General features: G+C 35.4%; 1 protein-coding gene and 1 non-coding gene across 3 annotated transcripts in view; one reads left to right on the forward strand and one right to left on the reverse strand.

Moving 5' to 3' along the window:
* Positions 1-26,380, forward strand: part of MARCHF1 (membrane associated ring-CH-type finger 1) — a 916,809-nt gene that overhangs the window by 397,514 nt on the left and 492,915 nt on the right. The gene's annotated exons all lie outside the window — the stretch shown is intronic.
* On the reverse strand, positions 13,711-13,905 carry LOC132008554 (U2 spliceosomal RNA). The gene has a single exon (XR_009401666.1). It is a non-coding gene; the product is annotated as a U2 spliceosomal RNA (small nuclear RNA).

A 26,380-nucleotide genomic window follows, 5' to 3' on the forward strand; every position in this document is an offset into this window, starting at 1 on the left:
GAAGGAAGGAAGGAAGGAAGGAAGGAAGGAAGGAAGGAAGGAAGGAAGGAAGGAGAAGGAAGAACATTCATTCCCAATGTAGAAGAAATTCAAAAATCTGTAGTCACCATCTCTTTACAGACTAAGGTTAATTCAGTCATAATCTTATCTGTATCTTAGATTATGCTGAAGGTCTAGGTAAATTTTTTTTTCCAGAGCTGTTTTAACTTCGATTGATGGCCAGAGCATCCTTTGGAGAAAGCTTGTGAAGATCTACAGTGTATACTTATTGTCATATCGCAGTTTTTCAAAATAAACAAACCTCCTTCTAAGTTAGTATGTTGTAGGTCTATAAGCTGATTTAAGTCCAGGGTTGTATTAAGGGGTGGTGAAACCCCAATGGTGACTTAATTCAGATTTATCCCCACCACATGTAGGAGCTTTATTTCATATTTTACCCATAATCCTCACTTAATACTTCCACACTGATAGTATTAGCCTGGCCCAAAATCCTAATTTCTTGTTCTTACTATACCCTCCTTAGATTATTTCCCAACACCCTCTCGGCACAAGCCAAATGAAGCTATAGAAGATCCTGCAACTCCTTCAGTATATATAGTTTCTCTTTCTGGAAGAACTATACACTTTTGTTTCTGGTTGATACTGAAGTATAAGTCTCATTATTAGACCGGAGGCAATGAAGGGTAATGGTGATGTTGGAGCCTGAGAATAATCAGCTAATGTTTTGAGGCAGCAGCCTGAAGTGAAGTCACTGAAACATTTCTTTGAAAAGAAGACAGGTTCTGTGAGCTGAAGTTGAGGAACTGCTTCCATTGACAAGAACATTTCAGGCGGATTTTTAAATTCAAAATTTCAGCTTTGATTGTTTTTGTCCAGTGTCTAAACCCTTATTGTAGCTCCACTCCTTCCCAACAAGTTTTCTTCCATTAGCATGAAAGATATGGCAAGTTGTCCCTTTTTTTTAAATTTTTAATTTTTTATAAACATACAATATATTTTTATCCCCAGGTGTACAGGTCTGTGAATCGCCGGGTTTACACACTTCACAGCACTCACCATAGCACATACCCTCCCCAATGTCCATAACCCCACCCCCCTTCTCCCAACCCCTCCCCCCAGCAACCCACAGATTGTTTTGTGAGATTAAGAGTCAATTATGGTTTGTCTCCCTCCCAATCCCATCTTCTTTCATTTATTCTTCTCCTACCCCCTTAACCACCCATGTTGCATCACCACTTCCTCATATCAGGGAGATCATATGATAGTTGACGTTCTCTGCTTGACTTATTTCGCTAAGCATGATATGCTCTAGTTCCATCCACGTTGTCACAAATGGCAAGATTTCATTTCTTTTGATGGCTACATAGTATTCCATTGTGTATATATACCACATCTTCTTTATCCATTCATCAGTTGATGGACATCTAGGTTCTTTCCATAGTTTGGCTACTGTGGACATTGCTGCTATAAACATTCGGGTGCATGTGCCCCTTCGGATCACTACGTTTGTATCTTTAGGGTAAATACCCAGTAGTGCAATTGCTGGGTCATAGGGTAGTTCTATTTTCAACATTTTGAGGCACTTCCATGCTGTTTTCCAGAGTGGTTGCACCAGCTTGCATTCCCAACAGTGTAGGAGGGTTCCCCTTTCTGTGCATCCTCGCCAGCATCTATCATTTCGTGACATGTTGATTTTAGCCATTCTGACTGGGGTGAGGTGATATCTCATTGTGGTTTTGATTTGTATTTCCCTGATGCCGCGTGATATGGAGGACTCTTTCATGTGTCTGTAGGGCATCTGGATGTCTTCTTTGCAGAAATGTCTGTTCATGTCCTCTGCCCATTTCTTGGCTGGATAGTTTGTTCTTTGGGTGTTGAGTTTGCTAAGTTCTTTATAGAATTTGGACACTAGTCCTTTATCTGATATGTCGTTTGCAAATATCTTCTCCCATTCTGTCAGTTGTCTTTTGGTTTTGTTAACTGTTTCCTTTGCTGTGCAAAAGCTTTTGATCTTGATAAAATCCCAATAGTTCATTTTTGCCCTTGCTTCCCTTGCCTTTGGCGATGTTCCTAGGAAGATGTTGCTGCGGCTGAGGTCAAAGAGGTAGCTGCCTATGTTCTCCTCAAGAATTTTGATGGATTCCTTTCTCACATTGAGGTCCTTCATCCATTTTGAGTCTATTTTCATGTGTGGTATAAAGAAAAGTTCCAATTTCATTTTTCTGCATGTGGTTGTCCAATTTTCCCAACACCATTTATTGAAGAGACTGTCTTTTTTCCATTGGACAGTCTTTCCTGCATTGTTGAAGATTAGTTGAGCATAGAGTTGAGGGTCTATTTCTGGGCTTTCTATTCTGTTCCATTGATCTATGTGTCTGTTTTTGTGCCAGTACCATGCTGTCTTGATGATGACAGCTTTGTAATAGAGCTTGAAGTCCGGAATTGCAATGCTGCCAACTTTGGCTTTCTTTTTCAATATTCCTTTGGCTATTCGAAGTCTTTTCTGGTTCCATATAAATTTTAGGATTGTTTGTTCTATTTCTTTGAAAAAGATGGATGGTACGTTGATAGGAATTGCATTAAATATGTAGATTGCTTTAGGTAGCATAGACATTTTCACAATGTTTATTCTTCCAATCCATGAGCATGGAACATTTTTCCATTTCTTTGTGTCTTCCTCGATTTCTTTCTTGAGTACTTTATAGTTTTCTGAGTGTAGATTCTTTGCCTCTTTGGTTAGGTTTATTCCTAGGTATCTTATGGTTTTGGGTGCAATTGTAAATGGGAGTGACTCCCTAATTTCTATTTCTTCTGTCTTGTTGTTGGTGGAGAGAAATGCAACTGATTTCTGTGCATTGATTTTATATCCTGACACTTTACTGAATTCCTGTACATGTTCTAGCAGTTTTGGAGTTGAATCTTTTGGGTTCTCCACATATAGTATCATATCATCTGTGAAGAGTGATAGTTTGAATTATTCTTTGCCGAATTGGATGCCTTTAATTTCCTTTTGTTGTCTGATTGCTGAGGCTAGGACTTCTAGTACAATTTTGAATAGCAGTGGTGATAATGGACATCCCTGCCACGTTCCTGGCCTTAGCAGAAAAGCTTTCAGTTTTTCTCCATTGAGAATGATATTTGCGGTGGGTTTTTCATAGATGGCTTTGATGATATTGAGATATGTGCCCTCTATCCCTACACTTTGAAGAGTTTTGTTCAGGAAGGGATGCTTTACTTTGTCAAATGCTTTTTCAGCATCTATTGAGAGTATCATATGGTTCTTGTTCTTTCTTTTATTGATGTGCTGTATCACATTGATTGATTTGCAGATGTTGAACCAACCTTGCAGCCCTTGAATAAATCCCACTTGTGGTGGTGAATAATCTTTTTAATGTACTGTTGAATCCTATTGGTTAGTATTTTGGTGAGAATTTTCCCATCTGTGTTCATCAAGGATATTGGTCTATAGCTTTCTTTTTTGATGGGATCCTTGTCTGATTTTGGGATCAAGGTGATGCTGGCCTCATAAAATGAGTTTGGAAGTTTTCCTTCCATTTCTATTTTTTGGAACAGATTCAGGAGAATAAGAATTAGTTCTTCTAAAATGTTTGGTAGAATTCCCCTGGGAAGCCATCTGGTCCTGGGCTTTTGTTTGTTTAGAGAATTTTGATGACTGTTTCAATCTCCTTACTGGTTATGAGTCTGTTCAGGCTTTCTATTTCTTCCTGGTTCAGTTGTGGTAGTTTATATGTTTCTAGGAATGCATCCATTTCTTCCAGATTGTCAAATTTGTTGGCGTAGAGTTGCTCATAGTATGTTCTTATAATTGTCTGTATTTCTCTGGTGTTAGTTATGATCTCTCCTCTTTCATTCATGATTTTATTTACTTGGGTCCTTTCTCTTTTCTTTTTGATAAGTCTATCCAGGTGTTATCAATCTTATTAATGCTTTCAACCCTGGTGATCAATGGGGTGACAGATGTCGCAGCCAGATCGCCCTCACATCCTTATTAATGCTTTCAAAGAACCAGCTCCACTTTCATTGATTTTTTCTGGTTTTTTTTTTTTTTTTTTTTGGTTTCTATTTCATTGATTTCTGCTCTGATCTTTATGATTTCTCTTCTCCTGCTGGGTTTAGGGTTTCTTTCTTGTTCTTTCTCCAGCTCCTTTAGGTGTACGGTTAGGTTGTGTAACTGAGACCTTTCTTGTTTCTTGAGAAAGGCTTGTACCGCTATATATTTTCCTCTCAGGACTGCCTTTGCTGTGTCTTACAGATTTTGAATTGTTGTGTTTTCATTATCATTTGTTTCCATGAATTTTTTCAATTTTTCTTTAATTTCCTGGTTGCCCATTTTTTCTTTAGAAGGATGCTGTTTCATCTCCATGTATTTGGGTTCTTTCCAAGTTTCCTCTTGTGGTTGAGTTCTAGCTTCAGAGCATTGTGGTCTGAAAATATGCAGGGAATGATCCCAATCTTCTGATACCGGTTGAGACCTGATTTAGGACCAAGGATGTGATCTATTCTGGAGAATGTTCCATGTGCACTAGAGAAGAATGTGTATTCTGTTGCTTTGGGATGAAATATTCTGACTATATCTGTGATGTCCATCTGGTCCAGTGTATCATTTAAGGCCTTTATTTCCTTTTTTATCTTGGATGATCTGTCACTTTCAGTGAGGGGAGTGTTAAAGTCCCCTACTATTATTGTATTATTGTTGATGTGTTTCTTTGATTTTGTTAGTAATTGGTTTATATAGTTGGCTGCTCCCACGTTGGGGGCATAGATATTTAAATTGTTAGATCTTGTTGGACAGACCCTTTGAGTATGATATAGTGTCCTTCCTCATCTCTTATTATAGTCTTTGGCTTAAAATCTAATTGATCTGATATAAGGATTGCCACTCCTGCTTTCTTCTGATGTCCATTAGCATGGTAAATTCTTTTCCACCCGCTCACTTTAAATCTGGAGGTGTCTTCAGGCTTAAAATGAGTTTCTTGTAGGCATCATATAGATAGTTTTTTTTTTTTAATCCATTCTGATACCCTGTGTCTTTTGATTGGGGCATTTAACCCTTTAACTTTCGGGGTAACTATTGAGAGATATGAATTTAGTGCCATTGTATTGCCTGTAATGTGACTTTTATTGTATATTTCTCTGTTCCTTTCTGATATACCACTTGTAGGCTCTCTCTTTGCTTAAAGGACCCCTTTCAATATTTCCTGTAGAGCTGGTTTGGTGTTTGCAAATTCTTTCAGTTTTTGTTTGTCCTGGAAGCTTTTAATCTCTCCTTCTATTTTCAATGATAGCCTAGCTGGATATAGTATTCCTGGCTGCATGTTTTTCTCGTTTAGTGCTCTGAATATATCATGCCAGCTCTTTCTGGCCTGCCAGGTCTCTGTGAATAAGTCTGCTGCCAATCTAATATTTTTACCATTGTATGTTACAGACTTCTTTTCCCGGGCTGCTTTCAGGATTTTCTCTTTGTCACTAAGACTTGTAAATTTTACTATTAGTTGACGGGGTGTGGGCCTATTCTTATTGATTTTGAAGGGCGTTCTCTGCACCTCCTGAATTTTGATGCTTGTTCCCTTTGCCATATTGGGGAAATTCTCTCCAATAATTCTCTCCCGTATACTTTCTGCTCCCCTCTCTCTTTCTTCTTCTTCTGAATCCCAATTATTCTAATGTTGTTTTGTCTTATGGTGTCACTTACCTCTCAAATTCTCCCCTCATGATCCAGTAGTTTGTCCCTCTTTTGCTCAGCTTCTTTATTTTCTGTCATTTGGTCTTCTATATCGCTAATTCTTTCTTCTGCCTCATTTATCCTAGCAGTGAGAGCCTCCATCTTTGATTGCACCTCACCAATAGCTTTTTTGATTTCAACTTGGTTAGATTTTAGTTCTTTTATTTCTCCAGAAAGGGCTTTTATATCCCCTGAGAGGGTTTATCTTCCATGCCTTTTTCGAGCCCAACTAGAACCTTGAGAATTGTCATTCTGAACTTTAGATCTGACGTATTACCAATGTCTGTATTGATTAGGTCCCTAGCCTTCGGTACTGCCTCTTCTTCTTTTTTTTTTTGTGGTGAATTTTTCAGCCTTGTCATTTTGTCCAGTTAAGAGTATATGAAAGAGAAAGTAAAATACTAAAAGGGTGGCAACAACCCCAGGAAAATATGCTTTAACCAAATCAGAAGAGATCCCAAGTCATGAGGGGGGAGAAAGGGGATAAAAAGAGGTTTAGAAAAAAAAAAAAGAAGAAAGAAAGGAAACAATTAAAAAAAGAAAATTAATAAAGAAAAAGAATAAAAAAGAAAAATATATATGTATTAGATAAACTAGTTAACAAACATTAAAAAAGAGGGGCGCCTGGGTGACTCAGTGGGTTAAGCCTCTGCCTTCAGCTCAGGTCATGATCCCGGGGTCCTGGGAACGAGCCCCACATCCGACTCTCTCCTTAGTAGGGAGCCTGCTTCCTCCTCTCTTTCTCTGCCTGCCTCTATGCCTACTTGTGATCTCTCTCTCTGTCAAATAAATAAATGAAATCTTTAAAAAAAAAAACATTAAAAAAGAAAAGGGTAAAAGTTAAAAAAATTTTATCAGAAGAATAAAAATAAAATTTGAAAAAGAAAAAAATATTAAGTTAACTGCAAGACTAAAGAATCATGGGGAGAAAGCCACGGGGGAAAGTTCCGTGCTTTGCTTTCTCCTCCTCTGGAATTCTGCTGCTCTTCTTGGTATTGAAACTGCACTCCTTGGTAGGTGAACTTGGTCTTGACTGGATTTCTTGTTGATCTTCTTGTGGAGGGTCTCATTGTAGTGATTCTCAAGTGTCTTTGCCCCAGGCGGAATTGCATCGCCCTTACCAGGGGCCAGGCTGAGTAATCTGCTCGGGTTTGCTTTCAGGAGTTTTTGTTCCCTGAGCCCTTTCCGTAGAGTTCTGGAGGACAGTATAAAAATGGTGGCCTCCTTGTCTCTGGCCCAGAGGAGCCGAGAGCCCAGCACCCCACTCCTCAGTTTGCCCTCAGAAAACAGCGCCCAGTAACTCCCATCTGCCTGACCTCCGGTCGCACTCTGAGCTGACCGAGCCTGTGACCAGTTCAAGGTAACCCCGAGCTGGGAGTTCACTGTTGACTCTATCTCTGTAGCCAGCTACCCTGTTCTAATACCTGTAAGCTCTGCTACACTCAGCCATGCCCGATCCCTCTGTGACCCTGTGGGACCTGAGGCCACACTGACCTCGCGTGGGATTTGCTCTGGTTTTGCCTCTGGAGCGATGTCCCTCAGCGGAACAGTCTTTTAAAAGTCCTGATTTTGTGCTCCATTGCTCTGCCGCTTGCCAGCAGCCGGCCCCTTCTCCCGGGGTCTATCTTCCCATCACTTTGGATTCACTTCTCCACCAGTCCTACCTTTCAGAAAGTGGTTGTTTTTCTGTTTCTAGAATTGCTGTTCTTCTCTTCGATCTGCCGATGGATTTGTAGGTGTTTGCAATCTTTAGATAAGCTATCTAGCTGATCTCCTGCTAGCTGAAATAGTCTCAGCCTGCTACTTCTCCAACATCTTGACCGATTCCCCAATTTGTCCCTTTTACTAACAGTGCAACTCTGTATTTCCTACAGTTAGAACTTGAGTTTGATCCTTAGCCTTGTCTGGCCTATGCTACTACAAATAAGGGAGTTTTTAAGGCTGCTATTAACACTCTGCATATCCATCTGTGACATGAATTGAGTGTTCATTATTTTGGACATATATTTATCTTTGTGTAAATTCTCCAAGGTAGTCAGAAGCAGTAATCCCATTCCATAATTTTATAATCACCATTTTTTTTTGTCATAAAAACGAAATGCCAAAGACAGTGGATCACTCAATGATTTGTGATCAATCACTAATTCATTTCACATCATTCTAGTGAAAATATTGAAAATTGTCTTAGCAGGTTATCAGTCTGCTCAATTATATGAGAGCAAACCCGTCACAAAATACTGCTCATGATATCAGTGATTGTATCAGAGTAGTGGCAGAAAACAGTATGTTCATTTTTTTAGAAGAAAGTAATATAAATAGGGTTACTAAGATTTGTATTTTTCTTGTCAGTTTTATTAGTTTGTATCTGACAAGGAATTTAAGTACTGTATCTAATTTGTCAATTTTAATGACATGTAATTGTTCATATTAATCTTGATTATCTTTTTAATGTCTGTTCATTATTTAATGATGTCTTCTTGTTACTGGTAACATAGACTTTTTTTCTGCTTTTGATCAGACTTGTTAGAAATGTATCAATTCTGTTTATTTAGTTATTTATTCTTTGAAGAATTTACTTATTTTGAAAAGAATAAACTTATACCTTCATTAAATTTTATGCATTTTTTCCTAATTTACCAACACATTCTGTTTTGTTATTATTTCTCTTTATTTACTTTTTATTTAGTGTTATCTTGTTTTATCATTTCCTAAAGTGGAAAGTTCAATCATTAGTGTTTTAAACATTTTTTCTTCTCTAATATAAATCTTTTTTTTTAATTAAATTGATTTATTTATTTCAGAAAAACAGTATTCATTATTTTTTCACCACACCCACTGCTCCATGCAATCTGTGCCCTCTATAATACCCACCACCTGGTACCCCGACCTCCCCCCCCTACTTCAAACCCCTCAGATTGTTTTTCAGAGTCCATAGTCTCTCGTGATTCACCTCCCCTTCCAATTTACCCCAACTCCCTTCTCCTCTCTAATACCCCTTGTCCTCCATGATATTTGTTATGCTCCACAAATAAGTGAAACCATATGATAATTGACTCTTTCTGCTTATTTCACTCAGCATAATCTCTTCCAGTCCTGTCCATGTTGCTACAAAAGTTGGGTATTCTTCCTTTTTGATGGAGGCATAATACTCCATAGAGTATATGGACTACACTTTCCTTATCCATTCGTCCATTGAAGGGCATCTTGGTTCTTTCCATAGTTTGGCGACCGTGGCCATTGCTGCAAAACAGGAAACAATATGTGTTGGAGAGGATGTGGAGAAAGGGGAACCTCCTACACTGTTGGTGGGAATGCAGGTTGGTGCAGCCTCTTTGGAGAACAGTGTGGAGATTCCTCAAAAAATTAAAAATAGAACTTCCCTATAACCCTGCCATTGCACTCCTGGGTATTTACCTGAAAGATAGAGATGTCATGAAAAGAAGGGCCATCTGTACCCCAATGTTTATAGCAGCAATGGCCAGGGTCTAATATAAATCTTCAAAGGTACAAATAATTTCCACTTAAGCACTGATATAAGTGCATCCCACAAATTTTGTATACTGTATTTTCATTTTCATTCATTTCTTAATGTTTTTGAATTGCCCTTGAGATTTCTCCCTTGGCTCATGGGCTCTATTCAAAAACATATTGATTAATTTTCAGTTATTTGGGGATTTTCTAGATTTCCTTGTTATTGATTTGGAATTTTATTCCATTGTAACCAGAAAGCAAATATTTGATTATTTCACTCTTTTAAATGTATTGAGTATTTTTCATTGCCCAGAGAATATCTTTGTAAATGTTCTCTTTGCACTTGGAAAGAATTTCTGTTCTGTAGTTCTTTGGAGTTGGTTGACAGTATTATTTTTGAATATTTTTATTTCCACCTGCACTATTAATTACAGAAAAAGGAGTACCAAAATCACAGGCTATAACATAGACTACAGTAGATTTGTCTACTCCTTCAATTCTATCAATTTTTGCTTTATTTATTTAGAATCTGTTACAGTGTGAAGACATTTATGTTTTGTTGTATCTTACTAAAGAATTAATCATTTTAACGTGATCAAATATGTCTGTTTATTACTAGAAATATTCCTTTTGCTGAATTCTAGTTTGCCTGAATTCCAGTTTGTTCTGATTAGTGTTTGAGTAACAAATCTCTTCAAATACTTTTTTCATTTAACCTATGTATGTCTTTACTTTTAAAGTGTGTTCTGTTATAGACTACATGTAACTTGCTTTTGATTTATTAACATAATCTTACATTATCTGCCTTTTAATTGGAATGTTTAGACAATTATATTTAATATAACAAAATACTTTGGGATTATAATCTATCCTGCTTTATGTTGCATTGTTTTATCTTTTTTTTTTTTTAAGATTTTTACTTATTTATTTGACAGAGGGAGAGAGATCATAAGTAGGCAGAGCAGCAGGCAAAGAGATGGGGGAAGCAGGCTTCCTTCTGAGCAGACATCCTGATGCAGGCTAGATCCCAGGACCCTGAGATCATGACCTGGGCTGAAAGCAGAGGCTTAACCCACTGAATCATGCAGGTGTCCCTTGTTTTATCTTTTTATCCATGTTTTTATTCTTTTTCTTCTTTTCCTTTGTCTTACTTTGGAATGAGTGTTTTTAAAAGAATTTAATTTTATCACCATCTTTGTTTCATTAGCTATATAACTTTGTTATTTTTATAGTGATTTTACAGTATTTAAATATTTATATAACTTACCATCTATTGTCATACCACTTACATATATGCCCTAAATCATACTACTTTACATATATAAGACCCATATATTGATAACCTCCCTTATTCTTTCTTCCATTCTTTGTCTTATTTTTGCATAGACTTAATTTGTATGCTATAAACTCTAAAATGCATTGTTTTTAATAGTTAATTTTTAATAAAATTTTTAAATAAGAAAAATATGTTTTTTGTAGTTACTCACATATTTACTCTTTCTGGCATTCATCATGCCTTTGTATGGATATAACTTTCCATGTGGTACTACTTTCCTTCTGCCTAACGAACTTCCTTTAACATTTCTTATATGCAGAAAACTTTGTCAGTTACTATTTGTGCAAAAAATGTCTTACATTCATTTTAATTCTTTGGTATTTAATTTGAACTTGACAGTTTTTTTTCTCCCAGATGGACAAAAGAGAAGTTGGCATGATTCTTTGTTTTTCTTCTCTTATATTAAACAGGTCTTTTTCTCTTCAGCATTCTTCAAGATTTTGTTTTAAAGGTTTTCAGAAATTTGAATTTGGTGTGCCTGGGCCTGATTTTCGTTGTATTTTTTCTACTTGGAATTTGATAAGATTCTTGGATTTGTCAGTTTGATTGCCCTAAATTTTGTAAAATTTTTGAGCATTAATTTTTCTGATATAATTTCTGTCCCCTTCTTTTCTTTCCTTCCCATTTGGTCTTCCAATTGCATGAGTGTTCACCTGCTTGATTTTCTTCCACAATTCACTCCTTAATCTTTATTTTTCACTCTCTATTCTGCCCTCCATGTTATAGTTTTGGTAGTTTTTTGTTGTTGTTGTTTTATCTTCAGGTTTACTTATCTTTTTTCTTTAATGTCTATTTTGATTTTAAATCTATTTAGTGAATTTTCATTTTGGATATTGTATTTTTAATTTTTAGGAGTTCTATTTTTTGTATTCAAATGTCTTATCTCCTATCTTTATGTTTTCCTTTTAGCCAGTTTATAGGGGCTATTATAAAGGCTTGTCTGTTAATTCCCTCATTTCTGAAATTTCTGGATCTGCAACACTGCTGACTTTAATTCTGACTATGAATCATATTTTGCTGCTTCTTTATATCTAGTTGTGTTTTATTCAATGCTAGATATTCTGAATATTCCATTCTTGAAAATATGGATTTTGCTGTCTTTCTTTAAGAAGGGCAAAAAGTTATTTTGGCAAAAAGTTAATTTACTTGAGGTTTAGTTTATTCCTGTAGAGGTTAACATGTAAGTTCTATTTAGGAGAATTTACTCTGAGGTATAATTGTTTGGGGATATTTGTTAAATATACCATGATTCCATAATTTCTGTCCTCTCTCACTTGCTTGATTCTTGAACCCTATGTAAATTCTGGGATTTGTTTGGTTTATAGCTCTGAGATAGTTGTTCTTTCCTTCCTTCTGCTTGTGGAGTCTCAAACATCTCACAAACATGCAGGTTACTGTGTGGCTAAAGACTCAAGGGGACCATTATACAGATTTCTAGAGCTGTTTTTCTACAGGTTCTTTTTGATTCTTTGCTTCACAAATGCAAGCCATCTTTATTTCCCTCCACTTCAATCTCTACCTCCTCCAACCAGGTTTTGGATTTGTCCTTTTATGTACCAGAGTCCAGAAATTGCCTCCAGGCAGAAAACTAGAAAATTATAGAAATCCTCTCATTGATCCCCTTTTTCAGGAATCATGGGTCTGTTCTGCCTGGATGTCCAATGCCTGGAAACATTTGTGTAACATATTTTCCCCAATTTCCTATTTCTTCATAGTTGTTTATACTTAGAGACAGTGGGAGGGGAAGCCTCAGAGCAATGGAGGAAGAAATCTCCCTCCCTTAATTTTTAACATTTATACCACTTCCTTCCTAGTACTATCTACCTTGTTTCTTGTATTATTACGTGATTCTATTTTTTCATTCTCTTTCTATGTATTTATAATTTAACTTTCTTGAGTGCCAAGAATGTTTCATGATCTCTGTGCTTTATACATTTTATATAATCTAACCACATAGTTCTTAATTCTTTATGTATCGACCTCACATGAAGTTATTAGATATTTTTCTATATTCTCATATGAACTCTTATCTACCAGTAAATGATTGTTTTTATTTAAAAGCAACTTAAAGGATAAAATATATATTATACTCTTTTTAAAATAAGCCTCTTCTTTAAAGGAAAAGATAGATTATTGGACAATTTGTATAAGCTTTAAACTCTTTTTAAGTGGAAATTTTATGTGGTAATTTTAATATGGCCTATGTGGTCATCACTTTCTTTCATGGCTTACTTATTTGTTAATTGTAGCTATTTTTAGAAACATGTTGGGTATTTGCCTCCTCTTCTGCAACAGATGAAAAATCATCAATTTTAAAATTTTAAACAGAGATCTATGTTTTTATTCCTTTATTATGTTGATGCTATCCTCTGTATAATGGTAAACATTTTATTAGGTGGATATCCTTCTATGAAGGAAAAGATATCAAATTCAAAATTATGTAAAATGTTTATAATAAAATCATAGTTCAGATTGCATTTTATTTCCAGATGAACTATTGGTATTTGTCCATTATGTGATCTGGTAATAAGTACCTCTTAATATTCTGTTCAAATGTTTCTTCCTCAGTGTAACTTCTTTAGGGACTAAAACCGATTATTAAATTCAATCCAACTAAGAAATTGAATTAGCAAATATTCTAGCCCAAATATTATTCTTTTAATGTATTTTAGACAGAGTTGTTCAGTTTCTCTCTGTGTGCCTGTCTCTTTCTTTTTCCTTATAGATTTATGTTCACTGAATGTTTTATTTAATTTTCTAGCCAATTCCTGAAGAGCTCTTAGGGTAGTAAATTAAGTTTGTTTCCTAAAAATTAGGTACTTCTTGTGATTATTTGGCATCCATGGTGACTGCCATCTGTGGAAATTTTCAGGAAATAATCCTTTGCCAAACACTTATCTTTTCAGTTCAATGATTTATAATCTTGCATAAAAGGAGTTTATAACCTCTGTGTTTCAATCATTTTTTCAACCAGTATGAAGTTTATTTTCTAGACTTTGACCTACTAATACTCTATTGACTCCACATTCTTGGAGAAATGTCCAAATAGCATGGGAACTTGTGATAGGTATATTCATTTTGCTCACTGCTATGAAAACAAAGACATTATTGTAGAGTGCGTTGATCTGGGTGTCTTACTGAACTTTTAAGAGCAATCATTGACTGTTTGACTTTGTGGCATGGACTGCAAGGACAGCATAATCAGAATACCATGATGAATCTGAACGGCTCTTCACATAATCAATATTGTAGTTTTTCTGCATTCTATCAATCAGTACTTTCTATTAACATGTTGTTTTAAAGGTGCTTGTGTCAGATACTACACTTGATCTTAGCCAAAAGGCCGAGAAGCGATAAAAGGTGCTTGTGTCAGGCAGAGTTAAATTTAATTAAGTCAGTCATTGACTCTATGTGGAATCTTGAGCCAGTCATACCTCTCAGAGCCTTAGTTCCTTTCTCTGTTAAATAGAAATAATAATTCTGCCTAGAAAAATTATGATGTGAGCCAAATTGGGTAATACAGATATATAGTGCCTGATACATTATTTGGAAGATAGTAAATGGCTCACCAAATAATAATTACTATTGTCATTGTCATTATTTTCTACAATATAATGACTCAGCTTTATAATAACAATACTGAGCTACTGCAACCCTCTGATCATGAAGAGTTACATTGTATAAAACTACAGTTTAGATGTAAGGTATATGCTATTTTCTTAAAATCTTAGTTTTTAAAAAAGTTATGCATGGATATTTCTGTTTATTCAACAAGTGGAAATAATTCCATTTACATATAAGATGCTAGGTTCTACTATGTGTTTAGATGCTCCTTTCTTAAGAGTATGAAGGAATGTACCCAATTATTATTATTATTTTTTAAAGATTTTATTTATTTATTTGACAGACAGAGACCACAAGCAGGCAGAGAAACAGGCAGAGAGAGAGGAGGAAGCAGGCTCCCCGCTGAGCAGAAAGCCCGATGCGGGGCTCGATCCCAGGATCCTGGAATCTTGACCCGAGCTGAAGGCAGAGGCCCAACACACTGAGCCATCCAGGCGCCTCTACCCAATTATTTTTTAAATGTTTAATCTTTACTATTCTTTAAATATAAGTACAGTTTTTTTTTAATGACTGAAACATTTATTATGTAATTTTGAACTTTAGTTATGAGCAGTTAGCTCTTAATAGTGCTTAGTCCATGACAACCCATGTACCAAGAAGTTTATAGGCATTATCTCATTTATTTAATTTAATATAGTACTCCTGTATTAATAATTAATGCTGTTTATAGAAAAGAAAATGAGAAAAAAAAGCCCTCAGAGTCTTTTTGGTTTAGAAAATTGAAAAATCTAGGCAATTATTCATACTGCTAAAAATAAAGAAAAATATGGGATGCAGGGATGGCTCAGTTGGTTAAGCATCTGCCTTCAGCTCAGGTCATGATGCCACGGTCCTGGGATAGAGCCCTGTATCAGACTCTTTGCTTACTGGGAACCTCCTTCTCTCTCTGCCTGCCACTCCCTCTGCTTATGTGCTCTCTCTCTCTCTGAAAAATATATAAATACAATATTTTAAAGAACAAGAAAATATTCAAATGATTATTTTAGTGTACTAATTCATTAGATCTTGGAGATCTAATAATAAATACAGATAGCATCTATAAAAATGATATAATATACATCTGATAAATCTTTTGGTTTATTCTCCTTAGGAAGTAGTTATAATAATACTATTAAATATTCAATAAGCCATTTTCAAATATTTTATAGCATTTGATACCTCATTTTATGCCCTTTAATCTTTTAAATAAATGTCTCTTCTGTGAATTTTCTAATAATAACTTTGAAAAATCTTTAGCACTTCAAAGTTAATTATATTAGGAAACTATCCCATCATTTTTTCCTCCTTCTAGAGCTTTTACATGTAGAATTCATGTGTGTGTGTTTAAGTTAGTTACTTTATTATAAAGAGCATGTAATTGAAAAGCAATATAGTAAATGTCTAAGCAGGTAAATTCTTTACATTTGTTGCTACAAGCTGATGATTTAAGTCTTCTGTGGTAAGCTCTAACCTCTTATTCCCTGTGCTTTTCTCTTTCATTTTTTCTCTCATTTATAGTAAGTAATCAACAGCAGCTCTTTGCTTATTCATATTGAATCTTATTTAATAAAGTATATGGTATCATAATATTAATATCTTTACAAAGGAGCAATCTTACATAATAGATAAACACAAAACCTAATGTCACAAATTCTCCAAATTAAAAGATACCTCAGAAGTTATTGAATTCAGTTTTTTTTTTTTTATTTGACACACAATGTTACATTAGTTTCAGGTGTACAATGTAATGATTCAACTTCTTTCTACATTATGCTATACTCACCACAAGTTCAGTCTTTAAAAAGATTTTTACATTTATTTGTTAATTGTACCAATAAGTGGTTGTGTATACCTTATTTGAACATTAAAGTGTAAACTAAAAGAATAGCTGGTTTTTATTTTCACAGTGCTCTAATTGTCAAATTTTTTTTCTTATAATGACTCAGATGGACCTGTAATTGTTGAAATCTGTTTAAGACCTGGAATTCATGTCCCATTACTTTGAAATACACCTGTCTTACAACTTGGGTCCAATCATTTACCACTTCTCCCATCCATTTTATCTAGCTCCTTCAAGCCCCTATAACCACACAAAGAGGAACTCACAGAATGCAGACTCTGATGTATGTTCTTCCTTCTCAGGCTACTTTCTAAAATGCTCTTCTCTTCTCTTGGCTCTCATCACATCACCCTTGGTCTTCTCTTTCTATACTGTTTCCCTTGAACTTGATGCCCACTGCAATTACTAACTAATGCTCTAGCTCTTGTTGATGGGCATTCTTATTTTCTAAAAAGATGTGCCATCTTAGAACCCAATAGATACTACCAGGTCCCTGGTCCTTTATATGCTCTCACATATTACATATCATAAGTTTTGCTGGTTTTGACTCTCATGTGGGTAGACCTGAGTAACATGTCTTTCCTGATGCTAAGGTTTCAGTAAATTGCTTTCTAACTTTTGTATACCCATCATTTGCTTCTCACCAGAAAGTATTTCTAACCCGAAGAAAAACATCACCAGATTTGATGAGGAATAGTTGCACAGAGTTAAAAACAGGGATAGTTGAGTGCTTCTTCTAATTCTCTTACTCAGCATTTGGAAGGTAGAATTGTAAATCTATCCTTTTGAACATTACTTTCCTCTCTCCTAGAAAGAGATTGTACTTGTCTTGGCCATCTGAATATGGAGTAGTTAATGGTTAACCAACTGCTTTAATGTATCAAAAAAATGTAAAATATAAACAGTGAAATAAGGAGTTGAGGCTTGAGTTATTCCTTATTTTCCATTAGTGTATTAATTTTATAATGGTAAATTAAGAAGTTGGTATATTTTCATTCATATCAGAAAATAAATTAGAGAATAACATTAATTTTAAAATTAACAATATGTGCAAAGGGAATATTTAGTGAATTTAACACACTTTTTTCTCTGGACCATTATATTAGTTATATTAGTTAATAAGTAACTCATTTATTATTTCATTTAATGATTTCTAAAACTCTTCCACAGATATAAATGCTGGTTTAAAGAACAGGAGAAAGCAATTTTCTTCTCAAAAGGATCAAGAGATAGTTTTCTATACTCTATGGTCTCTTAAAAGTACATTGTTCAGTTGAGGTTATAGCCAATTATTTTGTTATTTCTTAGTAGCAACCCTTTTAGCAAATGGTTAATAGTAAAAATGGTTTGAAGAACCTGTTTATAGGAATAAATTAGTTTCCTAGAGCTGTTGTAACAAAGTACCAAAAACTGGATGGCTTAAACCACAGAAATTAATTATCTCACAGTTCTGGAAGTTAGTAGTTCAAGATCAAGGTATCACTAGTGCCCTGTTCTTTCTGAGGGCATGAAGGAAGCATCTGTGCCAGGCCCTAGCTTTTGATAGTGCCTTGGCTCATGGTAGGATAACATCAAATTTCACATGGCAGTCTCCCTATATGCATGTCTGTTTCTGTGTCAAACTTCGGCCCCCTCTTTTATGGGGGAGACACAAGTTTTACTGGATTAGGGTCCATGCTCATGATCTCATACTGAACTGATGGGGTCTTTAAAGACCTTTCTCCAAATATAATAAGATACTGAGGGCTAGGACTGTAATATATATATTTGGGGGAGACATAATTCAACCCATTATAGGGAGTAGTATAGTTCATTGAAAAGAAGTATTAAATCCTGGTGGAATTCCATGTCCTATTTCTAAAAGTCTGCAAGAAATATACATGTTAGTTTAAAAAAAATAGGGATAAGCAATTTTGTTCTCAAAAAGTTCAAGAGATAGCTTGTATACTCAATGGTCTCATAAAATACATTGCTCAATTTGGGTTACACACATTTAGATTCTATTATTTTGGACAAAAATCCCCAATTCTTAAGCTGCAAAACCTGGCTAATTAGTGGACTTCTGTTATTTAAGGTAGCATGTTTTCTGTCTTATAAAATCTTTATTTAGTGTATTAAAACTATTCAGTAAAGTGAGTAAATAAAATTTTCATTTTAAAAGTTGAATATATATTATGGATTAGTTATGTCAAAATATGGTGATTTCCAAGTTTTATTGTCCAACTAAAAAATACCATAATAATTTTTACATTTGGATGAAAAAATTCTGGATAAAATAAAATAGATATATGTGCATCTGATAGGACCACTCTGAACCGAAGATACTCTCTATAGAGGAAATGTTGTATTTCCTCTATAGAGAGGTTGGCTAAAAATGTATGAATGTATATTCATAAATAACTTATAGAAAATAAGTATTTTTATAGTCCATTACACCTTCATTCTCTCAGTGATATTAAAAATGATGTTTTGGCTGTGACCATACATGGTTATCTGGAAAATTAATCAAATTGCCCAAGTGTGCTTATTATTTTGGAACTTTAGAGATACAGCTTATTTAATGACAAAAAATACAAAATATTATCTTTTGGTAATAATTTTGTTATTATGAAAAACTGCCAGATATGAAAGAATATATAGATTTACTTTCAGAATTTGACCCATTGTTTCTTACATGACTTTCTGAAGTACTGAATATTTTGTCAAAAGAATCATTTGTCCTAAATATAATTTACTCTGAAAACATTAATAACATTGGCTTAATGATACTTGACTTTTTTTCATAAACAATGGGCCATGAGAGGAAAAAAAAAAGGAAAGAAAGCTAGATAGTTCTCAAACAATAATTATTCTTTGAATAATAAAAAGTCAGATCTTTCAGGAGTTAAAAAAAAAGAACAAAATCTTTAGTAAAATATGATTTCCAAAGAGAAGATAACATGTGCTTCACAATTATACTATGTATTGTATCTCTTTCAGAATAGCTAAGAGTGAGAAAATAAATGCATAATATACTTAAATAAGTGTATTTTTTACATAGCCTGTTTTTACTTCAAAACAGATCTAAGCTTTATATTTAGCAGGTTGGTTCTGATCATACAAAAGGCCAAGGAGTCTTTGTGAATCAGGAAATTGTTCTGTATTGACTCTGCCATCAACTAGTCTTTACTTATGTTAAAACATTGTCTACCAGGACTTAATTTGGTCATCTGTAAAATGGTAGGGTGCTTTCTGATTTTTTTCTTTTAAATATAAAAATCTATGATTCTGTCTTATGCTTAAACTCAATAGACTAGAAAGAGAAATTTATGTATAGACAGTACAAATAAGTTATATTTGAGCAGATACATATAGCTTTGTATCTGGACTTGAATTTTAGTTAGGAATCCAAAAAACCATCATTTGTTTTGTGTTTTTTTGCATACGTGCTTGTGTGCATGCATTCATGTGTGTATGTAGTGTGTGAGTTTGCTTGATTAGGATTGTTGGGACCAATTCTCCTTGGCTTAATATCTTAAAGCCATATGAGAGTCGCTTAATTAAATTTGCTTTTTAATTTTCTGATGCACTGTCAGAATTTTGACATGAATGAGGAGAAACCAGTGTTTTCTTCTTTAGGTCATTGAAAGGCTGAGAGGAACTGTGTTGCAAGGCTCTGAGAAGGCTGTGATTTATGAGACCCCTGGGAACACTGACAGTTAAGTTCCAGAATATAGAAGGGGAGGGAGAGCCACTGCCCTGTGTGAGAACACCCTGTTGCCCCCATTCCTCAGAGATAAGGGTGGGAAGCTTCTGAAGCAAGTGACTTGAATACCCTCCTCATGCCTCAGAATTCTCCACGGATGTCACTCCATCCTTCTGGGATTACTACTTTGTGTTTTCTGAAGATGTGTGAAGAAATAGTTGTTTTCCCATCAAGAGCTTTGTTTGTTCCTATTTTCTTTTTGTTCAGTCATATATAGTAATATTTTGAAAGTCATAGAGAACATTAACCAAGATTAACTACAGGTTTATATACTTGGAGACAAGGCCATTTATCTGCCAAAATAAATCTTGCTTTTTAAACAAAGTTTTAATTTCATTTACCTGATCAAGAAAGTAAGATACAACATAAACATTTTACTTTATCTAATCCTAAACTATGTCCACAAAGCTGATTAAATACTACTGTATGCTTACTTTCCTTAGACTTTTGATTACTTATAATATGTAATTTTTTTTTTTTAGAGAATTGAACAAAATGATTTTTTTTTCTTTTACTCAGCACTTTGGAATAGAACAAAGATCAGTCCTATGAGGTTAGGACTGTTTCTGATGACACTCTTTTGCCATGAGCTTAATATGAAAATACAAAGTAGTTACAACTGACTATTTCAGTTTCTGCTTATAATTATCACACATTTTATGTAACTGTGAAGATTACTATCGATTCTCCAAAAGACTGAAGTAAATTACTTGGCTCCATTATAGTCTTCTTCAACTTCAGAAAACAGATGTGTCCAAAATTAGGACCAATACTTTTCAGAGAGTAAAATCAAAGATCTTGAGGGGTCATCTAATCCATCATCCTACATTTGGTATTGAAGGTTGTTCATCCAGTTGCTCCTGAAAGGTCTTCAGGGACAGAATTTCTGCATTAAATGGATATCCTTCTAATCAGAAAAGGTGCTTGTACATCCCAGAGATAAACACAATTGGATTTCAACAATCAGGCAAAACCCAGGAAAACACACTCACTTGGAAATGCTTCATTACTTTGCAGATTTTTTGTAAACCCAGAACGAGACATTTTAATTATTTTTGTTTTTATTTTCTTTCTCTCGTTTTCCCCATTGATCTTGTTTTGCTTGTTTAATATTTTCCCTAACTCTGTAGAACTCGACATAAGTATATCCTTCAGCACTTCCCTAGTAAAAAATGGGTTTTTAACCCAAGGTTTTCCCCCTCTCTTCCATGAGTTACAAACTCTTTATGCTGTGATATCTTGCTCATATGTTCTTCCCGATAACCTCTGACAGTGACCATCAGGTGCACTGTGCAATGGCAGGCCAAAAATCCATTTGATCAGTAGGGATGTGCTATGAAATATCCTTTCCCCGACTCAGAATGCCTTCTTTCCATTTTTAGAATTCATTTAATGTTCTTATATTTATTATTTATATGACCCCTATCAATGCATTTATAATTTCTATATTGCTTTGCATAGACTTCTTCTTTCTTCCAGCTGTTGGCCTGGTTTCTTCTCTCTCTTTTTCCAGGTTTCAATTAGTGGCACATTCTAATGGCCGTACATGGCCTAAACCAACTGATAACTTTAAACAAAATTTCTCTGTTATTTAAATGAATGTGCTGAACTCTCACATGTCAGTCTCACACTCATCTCTCTGATGAAGTGACTGAATACCTTAACTCTAATAAGCCCCAGCTTAGACCCCAGATCCTCCTTAAGATGATCCATTTAGACCTGTGATGATTTTTTGGGTGTTCAAACCTTTTTCACAATTACATTTAAGATTCTATAATAAGTTTAAAATATTGATTGTATTGTGCCATGAATTTTTCAAACTGACTAACCTGTGTAAGTCATATCTCCTTAGTGACACAGCAAACTCCTTGACTACTAAAATTTTCCTGTATAATTTTGTATATAACCTTCTGCCCCTTGATTCCTAGCATGGTTCAGAAAATACAGACTATGCTCAAAAAATGCTTATTGAATTACGAGTCTGTTCAGTGAATACATCAGTGGATATTTACTTGGTTACTTGTTTTTGCCTGATACTGTGTTTCTTTTCTTGCTTAATTATGATAAAAATAAATCTCTGGGAGAGCCCCACTCTTTTCTTTTTTCCTTTTTTTTTTTTTTTTTTTTTAAGCTGACAGAGATTGAAGTTGGTCTTACTTAGAGTGGAGAATCAGATGCGTATTTTGTTTTGTTTTCCTTTTAAACCAGAGACGACTTAGGCCATCAAGAACAAGAAGAAGTACCAAATTCAGAATCTCTTAGGGAAATCTTCAGTCCTAACATTAGAATAACCAACTGCAAATGCCAAATTTTGTAGCCAGAGGCAGTAATTGAGGTTCTGTTCCCAGAGCCGGAGGGAGGGTTGGAAGCCACAGGGTAGAAGCAAAACAAATGTGATTCAGGCATGTGTATGAAAGAAATAGTGTCCAGTTGGAGAGTGAATGTTTCAGAATGGCTTCAACAATAATTAGAGTCAATAGTTTCCACAAAAATCAAGTTTGGAAATCTGGATTATGTATTGAGGTTGTGTACACAGATACAAATTAGCTGAATGATTCCAGATTCCACAGCTCTTCTCTGGTAGCATGGCCAGAAGCTGGTAGTGCTCAGTTGTTGAAGGCAAAAAGGCTCTTGTTATATTCCATAGGGTGTAATTACTGCACAAGATGGGCTGTGCTCCCATGGGAGAAATACATACCACAACTTTTTTTTTTTTTTTTTTTAAGGTTTGGATTGTTGCATGATGAGTCAATCCCAGAGAAACTCCATGCTTCCTGTTGGCAGAACACTTTGCGAGCTACTTGAACAATGATTCTTGGAACACTGAAAAAATAAAATTAAATTAAAAAAAAAAGAAATGTGTTAGCTAAATCCAAGCCACTAATATTAGCTGATATTATGTTCCAGTGTTCTAAGTATCACAGAGTGTTAGAAGCCTTTTTTCCCCAATAGGGTTTGGAAATTTTGAAAGTTCAGTTTATGGGAATACCTAATATAGTACCATCTAAATGTTATTAAATATCCTGGTTATTAATTTTCCCATTATTTCTGGAGCACTTGCTTGCAAAAACATAATAAACTTCTTGTTTAGTGTATAAAATCCTCTAGGAAGTAAATATCCTTTTTCTGAAATTTGATTTACATTTTAAATTTCAAGATAAAGCTAATTGAAATAACTCAACCACATAAATCAAATTAACTTGAAATTCAAATCTGATTTTTGAAAAATCTCAGAGTAAACAAAGGATAACTGGCATGCATAATGAAGTAAAGGATTAAGACAGCCATTTATTTAATTCAAGCTAAAAATCTCCTTTCCTGTAACTTCAATGAATATTTTAAGCAAAAGTACTAGAGTCTAAATTGTCTGGAAAGATGCCTTAACTTTTCATGGACTTTTTCATGGATGTAAACACTGACAATATTACTTTTCTAAACAGATTCATAATTTACATTTTAGTATTTGTCACACACCATTAAATTTACAGACTTCTATTTACAACCTTCCCTTAATTAAGATAGTCCTTCTAGACAGAGGGATTAATGATTATTTTTAGAGTAAGGAAATACTCACCTCATAATTATAGGTCATAGATGTGATCCTTAAGCTATAGCAGTCTTCAAGCATTATCAATTTAACTTTGGACATGGCATTTTTGGAGGAGTTTGGCTTTCAGTCCCCTCATTAAAGCTTCGATATTTAACAAATATGCTCTGTAAACTGAGAGTGATGATGAGCAAATGTGAAGGTTAGGGCTATCTAACTCTCTTGTTTTTTACTATTTTAAAGCAGGGATTTGTCACAAGGCAAACTTTGATTAGCTTATTGTTCTTAAGCTATTGTATCGATATAGTGCAGTGGATCTTAAAATTAGTTTGTATCAGGATTATCCTTGATATATATTTTTTAAAGATTTTATTTATTTATTTGACAAACAGAGATCACAAGTAGGCAGAGGAGGCAGGCAGAGAGAGGGGGGAGCAGGCTCCCTGCTGAGCAGAGAGCAGGATGCGGGGCTTGATCCCAGAACCCTGGAATCATGACCTGAGCCGAAGGCAGAGGCCTTAACCCACTGAGCCACCCAGGCACCCCCATCTTTGATATTTTTAAGAGATGCCCACCTCAGCTTTCTGCCATAGCCCCACCAAACCCAAATCTGTAGTAAAGTGAGTCTTAGGTTTCTATGTGTTACCAAGTCACCCCAGATGAGCCTGCTGGGTGGTAGAGGTGGAGACCACTTGCAGAGCACAAGAGAGGGACTCACAGCCCAAACTTGAAAGTACATTGAAGTATTTATTTAAGCAAATATTTAAATTAAATGTATGTGTTTTTTTTGTTTTTGTTTTTGTTTTTTTTTAGCAATCTTTATAGTGAGTACTGTTGGCTAACTTGCCAAGGAGAGTACCTACCTTTTTTACTTTTTATCTTTATTCTGAGTTTAAAGAAATACAAACATCAAATAGAAATGGCATTATTGTTCTGAATACAAAGTTAGAGATGCATTGCAGCTGGAAACAACTTTGAAGATCTCCTGTGTGATTCGGGGCAAATTAGATGTGTAAGGGTGTGTAAAAACAACAGATTTTTTTTGGATTTTGCTTCCATCAGGGTAAAGAAACAAAACACAAAAGAAAAATCTGATCTATTTGCCATATCTGGAAAATATGAAGTGCCTGTATCTAAAATTCTGTTCTTTTAAAGACAGATCACTGAATACCTTAACAAAGAGTAAATGATCACAGAGGAGAGTGATTTTTAATAAGTTCATGTATTTGAGAATTCACTCTACTGAAAGATTGAATTTTTTTTCTTTTTTATTGGAAGGGCAGAAATTTTGATCAACCATTTTCTCTAAATTGTATTAGCTGTTAAGAGCATAGTCACAGCCTTAGCAGAGTCTGTTTCCTTCCTGGCGAAGCAAATGGAGGCAACTACTGATCCTAATAAATATAGGACTTTTTCAGGGGCGCAGGAGTTGGAGTAAAGCTGCAGTCGGTGGTATAATGATGTATGCCTCAGAATGGTCATGCCTTCTCACTCCTGTTGCTGGTGTCTTACTAAGGAAGGTGCAGGCAACAGTTAACTATCTTTTACAACCAGGCACAAAAAGACATTTACACTTGTTCCCAGTCCCTGTCTCTCTCTTTCTCTCTCCCTTCTTATTTTTAAACACCTTGTTCAATGCTCTTCACCTCAAGGCAGATCCCTAGACCTAAGTAGATTATGGGGGATGCATGAAGGACATAGCCAGCTAGCCGTGCTTTTCAAGGAAGAGATTTGACTCCAAATAGGACACTAAGCTTTTCAGCCTTCTACTTATTTACCTAGTCAGCAGGATGCAATGTCTCTGGGTGCTTAGTGGACTCCTGGGGAATCAGGGGAGAAACAAAAGCAGAAGTGGCAGCCGCTGCAAATGTGGGAGTCTGTGCCATTAAAGGAAGCAGTTGCTAATAAGGGCCTGTGAGACCTAGGTTTCCTTGGTTTCCATGACAGTTATTAGGTACCATAGAAATTGAATTGTCTCCCACAATGCTCTTAGGGGAGGGGGGGGTGCTTCGGTGACAAAGCAGTGCAGTTATGACTTGCATTAAATCGTCCTTTTGAGAACGCAACACTCCCCAGATTATTTGCTCCTGCGTTTCTTTTAAACTCCCTTTCAGTGTGTTTGACATTTTGGCCAGAGACCCTGGCTTCTGCTGCACAGTGTCTCAAACACTATTTTTCCCCCTTTTTGTTTAGAACTGAGCTTGGAAAAGCAAGGATATGAACAATTGTGCAGGTGGGCTACTCAGGGCGAGTGAAGAGATAAGGCATCCAATCAGGGACTGGCACCGTGCAACCCTGCCAGTATGCCCCTCCACCAGATTTCCGTAATCCCAGCATGGGAGACTGCCAGCAATGGGAGAAGTTCAGTGGGCAGAAACAAAGAGAAGAACAAGGAAGTCGAGGTAAGAGGAGGTTTGCTTTGATAAAACAGGACAGCCAAGGCATCTGTAGCCAGTGCTGCTCTTGGCGCCACAGGCGTGGAGAAGGCTGGCTTGCGCTCTCATGTCTAATAGTAGACTGGAGGAGAATCATTTCTAACTCACAGGAACATATTAAATGTAACCACTGTTTTCTGAGTGAAGAAAGGAACCAGATCCATACAGACACTTGCCACTTGACAGATAGAAACTTCTGACTCTTTTTCTAAACATCTAGGGAGTCACTTTGAACTTTGGTGGCTCACGGGGCAGAACCTAGCTGTCCCGATGTGGGTATTGCTGTAGTACGTTTGCAGACCCTGGGGCTGTTGATGTTTGCTAAGTTTGCTCGCTGACCATGAACCTAGAATGTTTGAAAATAACTTTCTTGACAAAGTGTTGGAGGAGTCATGTATATGCCAGCTGTGTCACCGAACACATAGCATGAATTAGGGTGACATGTTTCTGTCTCATAGGATCTATTGCTCTCTGTATTCATTCTGAATGTGTACGTGTATATTATTTTGTTTGATATCTGTTTCATTTGTATTTTTTTCTTCACAAAAAAGCATTATTTGAAACTTACATGGGCTAGAGAAATAGATTATCCAATTTTCACACTTGGGCCTTATTTGCAGTGAAATTTAGCTGCTGTTGTTCTAACAAACTGCTTGAAAG

The sequence above is a fragment of the Mustela nigripes genome, chromosome 1 (genome assembly GCF_022355385.1).
Source record: "Mustela nigripes isolate SB6536 chromosome 1, MUSNIG.SB6536, whole genome shotgun sequence".
Classification (NCBI taxonomy): Eukaryota; Metazoa; Chordata; class Mammalia; order Carnivora; family Mustelidae; genus Mustela; species Mustela nigripes.